This window comes from Mustela nigripes, chromosome 3 (genome assembly GCF_022355385.1).
Source record: "Mustela nigripes isolate SB6536 chromosome 3, MUSNIG.SB6536, whole genome shotgun sequence".
Taxonomy (NCBI): domain Eukaryota; kingdom Metazoa; phylum Chordata; class Mammalia; order Carnivora; family Mustelidae; genus Mustela; species Mustela nigripes.
Window position 1 is genome coordinate 131035827 of NC_081559.1, and position 8120 is coordinate 131043946.

Consider the following 8120-nt stretch of genomic DNA (forward strand, 5'->3'; position numbering starts at 1 on the left):
CTCTCCAACACACGTTGTTTACTGTCTTGTTAATTTTGGCCATTCTAATTGGTGTAAGGTGGTATCTCAATGTGGTTTTGATTTGAATTTCCCTGATGGCCAGTGATGATGAACATTTTTTCATGTGTCTGTTAGCCATTTGTATGTCTTCTTTGGGAAAGTGTCTGTTCATGTCTTCTGCCCATTTTTTGACATGATTATCTGTTTTGTGTGTTGAGTTTGAGGAGTTCTTTATAGATCCTGGATATCAGCCCTTTGTCTATAGTGTCATTTGAGAATATCTTCTCCCATTCTGTGGGTTGCCTCTTTGTTTTGTTGACTGTTTCCTTTGTTGTGCAGAAGCTTTTGATCTTGAAGTCCCAAAAATTTATTTTTGCTTTTGTGTCCTTTGCCTTTGGAGACATATTTTGAAAGAAGTTGCTGTGGCCAGTGTTGAAGAGATTACTGCCTATGTTGTCCTCTAGGATTCTGATGGATTCCTGCCTCATGTTGAAGTCTTTTATCCATTTCAAGTTTATCTTTGTGTACAGTGTAAGAGAATGAAGTTTCTTTCTTCGAAACATAGCTGGGAAATAAACTTTCCCAGCACCATTTATTGAATAGACTGTCTTTTTTCCACAGTGTATTTTTTCCTGCTTTGTCAAAGATTATTGACCATAGAGTTGAGGGTCCATATCTAGGCTCTCTACTCTGCTCCACTGGTCTATGTGTCTGTTTTTGTGCCAGTATCATGCTGTCTTGGTGATCACAGCTTTGTAATAAAGCTTGAAGTCAGGCAACGTGACACTCCCAGTTTTGTTTTTCTTTTTCAAGATTTCCTTAGCAATCCGGGGTCTCTTCTGATTCCATACAAATTTTAGAATTGTTTGCTCTGGCTCTTCGAAAAACGCCAGTGAATTTCAATCAGAATGTTGTTGAAAGTATAGATTGCTCTAGGCATTATAGATATTTTAACAATATTTATTCTTCTGATCCATGAGCATGGAATGGTCTTCCATCTTTTTGAGTCTTCTTCAATTTCTTTCATGAATATTCTGTAGTTCCTCGAGTATAGATCCTTTACCTCTTTGGTTAGGTTTATTCCCAGGTATCTTATGCTTCTTGGTACCATAGTAAATGGAATCGATTCTCTAATTTCCCTTTCTGTATTTTCATTGTTAGTATATAAGAAAGCCACTGATTTCTGTACATTGACTTTGTATCCTGCCACATTACTGAATTGCTTTTTGAGTTCTAGTAGTTTGGGGGTGGAGTCTTTTGGGTTTTCCATATAAAGTATCATGTCATCTGCAAAGAGAGAGAGTTTGACTTCTTCATCGCCAATTTGAATACCTTTTATTTCTCTTTGTTGTCTGATTGCTGTTGCTAGGACTTCTAATACTATGCTGAACAAGAGTGGTGAGAGTGGGCATCCTTGTCATGTTCCTGATCTCAAAGGGAAGGCTGTGAGCTTTTTTACATTGAGGATGATATTCACTGTGGGTTTTTCATAGATAGATTTTATGAAGTTGAGGAATGTTCCCTCTATCCCTATACTTTGAATCGTTTTAATCAGGAAGGGATGCTGTATCTTGTCAAATACTTTTTCTGCATCAATTGAAAGGACCATGTGGTTCTTCTCTCCTTTATTGATTTGTTCTATCACACTGATTGATTTGCAAATGTTGAAATACCCTTGCAACCCTCCCCTTGCTTGTGTTCTCTACTGCTCACTTTCTCTTTCAAATAAGTAAATAAAATCTTTTTTTAAAAAAGTAGAAAGAGAAATAGAAAAAGGCCAGAAATCTAACAATTGTTTCCACAGGACAAACACTGGAGTTAGAGCAACAGGGAAAGATCTGTTTTCTGCCACATACAAGAGGTCATTTGCAGCTTCTGAGAAATACCCTGAATGGCTCACATTGATTAATTCCAGAAAGGTAATGACCCCATTCTAATACTGAACAAACATATGTGTTAGTAATACCACATTGTAGAAAACCAAAGTATTTTATGCTGCAGTTTGGGCAATTTCCTCTTATTTATTTATGAGTACAAACTAAAAACATCTGGTTATCAGCCTTTTCTCAATATAAAAATATTTGAGCCATTATTTATTCATTTGTTATTCATTTGTTTGTAAACCACATACTCTGTATCCAAGGCAAATATAATATTGGATACGCATGTTCTAGTGTTATATAAATAAGGATGGAGGAATAAGAGATTTTAAAAGAGAGATTCTGAGAAGAGTTGTAACTGGAATTTTAAGTTGTTCCAAATTCAGTTGAGTTTCTTGAGGGTGGAGAGCAAAATGTGAGGCACAATGGATTAAACAATTCTTTAGAGTCTATATTTTACTATTTTTTGATGAAATGATCTTACTTCCTATACTCTTTCAGTGTAGTTCTTACTTATATAATAATTATATAAATATAATATATAAATCTATATTTATATATATAATATATAATCATTTTTATATTTTTCTGGATTAAAAAAAAAATTCTCCAAATTCATCTTAAGTTGTGGAGCCCCGACCTGAATAGTACAGAGCAAGCATCAAAGTTTTGAACGTCCACATAAAAGTTAAATTAGGAAAACTCCCAGGTGGTAAAGGAAGAAACAGAAAACAATGTGACATGCAAACAAATTCTATTCTGAAATTAGAACCAGCTACAAAACAAAATGTTCAATGAAGGGGGAAGAATTAGAAAGAACCACAATAGAAATCTTAAGGTGACAGCAAATTTTAAGATATACTTACTCTTTTTTAAAAAATTGAACTAACACTGCAAAGTGTAACAGAAATGTCTCCCAATGCCCACAGATGAACAGATAACATGCTAACAACTTTTTCTAAACTCACTGTGGGCACAGGCAGAGTGGAGGTGGATGTTACCTAGATGGGTGCCTCCCCTCGCTACAACTTACACGACCTCCCCTTCCCAAGGCCATTAGAATGCAGACTTCAGTCCTGTCAAGACTAACCACAGAAACATAATCTCAGGCAGCTTTTCATTTTTATTTTTTTGGACTAAAAGAGGATTTGGTGGTGGTGTATAAGAAGGGACCCATCTCGGGGCGCCTGGGTGGCTCAGTAGGTTAAGCCGCTGCCTTCGGCTCAGGTCATGATCTCAGGGTCCTGGATTGAGTCCTGCATCAGGCTCTCTGCTCAGCAGGGAGCCTGCTTCCCTTCCTCTCTCTCTGCCTGACTCTCCGTCTACTTGTGATTTCTCTCTGTCAAATAAATAGGTAAAATCTTAAAAAAAAAAAAAAAAAGAAGGGACCCATCTCATACCATCCAGCACGGGACCTCTGTTCAAGCCCAAATTCCCATGACATTTTCCCATCCAGCTTTCTTCTAGTCCAGCCATTTCCCTTCCTTTTCTCATACTGTCCAGTTTTTACAGACATCTGTTCTCTTGTATATCCAGCCCTCACAACTCAACTGTGAAGAGCAGTTAAGCCCTGTGTTCACAACTACCTCCAAATTACTTTCTAATGAAAGTAAGATCCATGATAGGGAAATTGGGTCTGTTTTGGTATTGTTGCATCTTCAGCACCCAGGAAAATAAAAAGCATATAATAGACACTCAGTAAATAATTGTTGAATGAATGCATGATTGAGGACATGAATCAATTGCCATGTGCCCCCATATAAATGGTGATGCTTTTTAAATCAGCTACTTGGACATCCACCCATCCTCCCCTACACCTACACACACACACACACACACACACCCAGAAAGCATAACATCAAGAAATAACACATTTTTCTCTTGTTTGCCTACCCTGGAAGAAATACTTATAATCCCTTCTTGTTATTTTGCTGATTCCTTCATTCTTGAGGAGAAGAAACAATTTTCTTCCAGGATTTATACCGTCCATCATATTGCCTGTCTATAGGAATAGTTGCTCACTTTTATCTCTGGAAGACTTCTCTCAGAGCAACCAAATTAGCAGAATTCTCTAATGAAGTTAGCAGTAGGTAGGATGGGAGTTTCTGTTCAAGAAAATTTGTAACTGGCATTGATCAGAGGTGATAGTACATTGTTGGGATTTAACAGTACCTCCCCCCCTCCACAAAGGATGGAGTTCCCAGACTGCCTACTAGCACAGGGTCTCTTCTGAGGGCTGGGGAGTGAGGAACTATCAGGCAAGTGCCTGACCCCACCTCCTCCCTTCAAGAGGAGACAGATGATTTGCATGCCTCTTCACTTCCCCTGAAGTATGGAAATATTTGTTTTTTCAAATCTGAACTTTGGAGGGCCAGGATTGGACTCTCCTCATGGGTGCAGTCTGTCACAAAATGTCCATCTTCTTCACAACAGTAACAACAAAATCTACAGGCATTTTTGCTCCACAGAGTCGTAGGCAGTATAAGGTTAGTTTGTTGGATTTTTACCTGAATCTGGCCTAAATATACCAAGTTGGGTTCCAGAGGGTTCACTCTTGCAGTAACTTACTTCAAATAATATGGAAAATTCTTTTCTTCTTCTTATGGGTAGAAGTGCTCCATCAAAGAACATAAGCTAAAAGCTTCACTATATATTGTAAGTTAACTTTTAGAATAATGGTATCTGTTTTAAATCCCACCTATATTATATGAGTAAACATTTTTTACACACATTTGCCTTTAAAGAAAAAAAACATGGAAAAGACAGAAATAACAATAGCCATCATGTTAGAATAACACATCGATATTTTGTTGTTTTCAAAATCGTCTGTGCTGTCATTTTAATTCAGTAAAAATCTAAGAGAAATATAGGTATGTATTTTATTTTGAAGGGAACAAGCTCCTAAGACACTGAGGTTACCTTCAGAAGAGCAGATGGATTAATTCAGAGGAGGAATAATGATGGTGGTGATGGAGGAGTGAGTTATGAGAAATGATTAAAGATAAAGATTATGTCTGGTGTTGCTAAGTAATGGCTGAGGGGGGACCAATAATTGACTACAAAAATCTGACAGGAGAAATACTGAACAGGCAGTAAGAATTATTCAGTCAGGTTTAGGGCAGGTTAGCTAGAAGTAGAAGGAAGGAAAGGAAAATTTACCCTGAATGGGAGAGAAAACTTTCTGACAGTAAAAATTATTATTTAAGAAAAATATTGCAAGAAAAGTGATGAAAGCCCACCCCTAGGGATATTTAAAACAAGGTTGGATGGAAACCAAGAGAATGTATATGACAGAGAACCACAGGGCTATGATTCGGGGCTAGCTTCCATCTCTGATTTTATAGCAGCATTGGGGAAAAAAATTGGTCAGTCAGTCATGATGGAGGATTAAAACATGGCCAAGGCAAGTTTACACAGTTCTATGTAACATTGTTTTCGCAGCTCTGGGGTGTCCTGCTTCCATGCTAGGCACTAAACTAACCTGAGCCAATGTCTTTGTCTGTAACATGACCTGCTGTGTGTGACTGGGAACTCCTACTTGGGCATGGCTCCCACATGTGTGATGGGGACAGGGTGTCAGCAAGATCACCTGAGCCAAAATGTGGATGCTACTAACTGGTTCCTGGGTCATAGAGAATGGATCTAAGGCTTCAGACATCCATTCCTCCAATCCTAAGAAACATTTTGAATAGAGCAAAATCTAATGAAACAAGTTAGTTTCTAATAGTGCTTAATGTGTGGAAAGAAAAAATGGGGTGACATTGTGGAAAATGGAGGTTGGGGAAAATAATCTTTTGAATCCTCTTTATGCTGCTCCATTGCTCGGCTCACCCCTGGAGACAAGGGGAGATGGCCATCTGGATCACAGGCACACAAGAGGATGCTCTGCTGGAGAAAATGCTGTGTATTATACAGAGAAGTATTCCTTCTCTGCTGCACAGTGGCTGCGGTCCACGTGACCCAGCCATCCCCACCTGCATGGGCCACTGGAAGAAACTATAGAAACAGTGGAACCCTGTTTGGAGGAGATGAATACCACACAGACCTGAATACTTTAAATAGGAGCACACTGTTGGTGCTTTTCTGTTGCTTAAGAGATTTTAACTGTGTGCCTAGAGATGGTCGTATACAGCCACAACTTATGTAGGAAAAGCATCTGGAGGCCAGGATAGCCACAGTCCCTTCCCTAAGGCTCTGGGTCTACTGGCAGAGAAAGTCTCACTGAGAAATCCTTTCTAAAAACTGAGTCTGAAATGCTGAATTCTGGACCCGGTGGCTTCCTTTCCTGTGTTTGTGTATATTCTCACTTTTCTCGTTATTTGCAAAACAGACAAGAAGTCTACCTTTCCTTTGACTAGACAAAAATAAAAAGCAAATAGATTCCTCAAGAAAGCCACAAATTTCATTATTCTGTAACTCAATAGTCCAATGTAAAACCCAGTTGTCCACTGAAATATAAAGCCCAAAATACAACATGTTCATATTCTTAAGCCCAATGTTATAGTTTTATGTTCATATTAAATAAAATTTTTAATAAATGACTCTATATCTAAGGTTTCTGTAAACACCTTCCCTATATTTTCTACCTCCACATCATATCTCCTAACAATTATGGAAATTATACCCTATTGATAAAATACTTACTGTGTACAATTTTGTTTTGATATAACAATTAAAATAAATAAAATTTAAGTTATATCTTGAAGCACTTTAGTCATCTGTGAAACAGAGTCTGGAGCAGTAATTTTTTAAAAAATTATGGTCAAGTTTAAGACATAGAAGCAAAAACAAATGTGAAATAATGTAAAATAGCCAAGATACAGATCTCACCCTGTTCATCTAAGTCAGCCCTGAACTGTTCCTGTACATTTTTCAGTTTCAGATCCTTTGTGTGTTTGACAGCATCTTACTGGTAATGGTTTACTTTAAACTTGAATTGTCAGAATAATATGTAATATAACATTGTGTTCGACCACCACCCACATGCAAACCCATTATTCCAATAGTCTTGTGAGATAGTAATTCCTTACATTAAATAATTTCCCTACCCTTTCATGGTAAACATAATCAATAAGCTAGCAATGAATTCGAACCTGTATTCCTGGGTGTTTGATCCTTAATTAGCTTGTAAGTTGAAAAGTGTTGCTGTAGAGCTAATACTTCTTGTATTATAGAACTGGTAATATTACTATTAACTGGAAAGGAAACCAAGGTCCCCAGAGAAATTACTTGGCCAGAGAAGTGGCCAGGAAAGGTTCTGGAGGTGCATTTTCTTCATTTTTTGTGCAGTGATTTTTTAATTTTAATTTCAATTATTTAATTAATTAATTATTTATTTAGAGGGAGAGAGAAAGTGAGAGAGTGTGGGGAGGAAGATGGGCATAGGGAGAGAGAGACCCTTAAGCAGGCTCCACTCCCAGTACAGAACCCAGACTCCCATCTCTATTTCAGGACCCTGCGACCATAACCTGAGCCAAAATCGAGAGTCAGACACTTAACTGACTGAGCCACCCGGGAACCCCTGTGTAGTGAATTTTTTAGAATGACGCAATGCTGCTTCCAGGATTGGAATAGATCATAGAACCAAAAGTCACTTCATTTTAGGCAAGTTTTTACCTTTCCTCCCAAGCCTGCTAATTAATTTGAACTAGTATGAGTTTTTCTATTCATTCCCTTGATGCTAGCCAACTCTAGAGAAAATCATCGGATGCCAGGCCGTGGGAGAAAAGAGAACAGGAGCCCTCAAAAACCGAAAACCGACAGCGAAGGTCTCCAGACTCTAGATGTTCAGAGATGGACTACATTCACCATGCATGTAGCAGGAAACAAAGTGATTACCCTAAAAATGACTCAAAGGGTTGATTCTAAGTTTTTGTTGAAAAAGAGAAAGAACAGGAGGGAGGAAAAAAAAGAAAAAGGAAAAAATACTATGACATGATCACATCCTATTGATTCAAATTTTCATCTTGGTAAAAACAAGATGATTTGGTCACATGTAGAGAGGTGAGCCTGTTTGGCCTGTCGGCCCAGGTCTTGGCTGTGGGGAGGGGAGGAGGGTCAAGGTGGACCCAGGCAAATGAACGCTCTTTTTTTTTTTTTTAAGATTTTATTTATTTATTTGACAGACAGAGATCACAAGTAGGCAGAGAGGCAGGCAGAGAGAGAGAGAGAGAGAGAGGAGGAAGCAGGCTCCCTGCTGAGCAGACAGCCCGATGTGGGGCTCCATCCCAGGACCCTGGG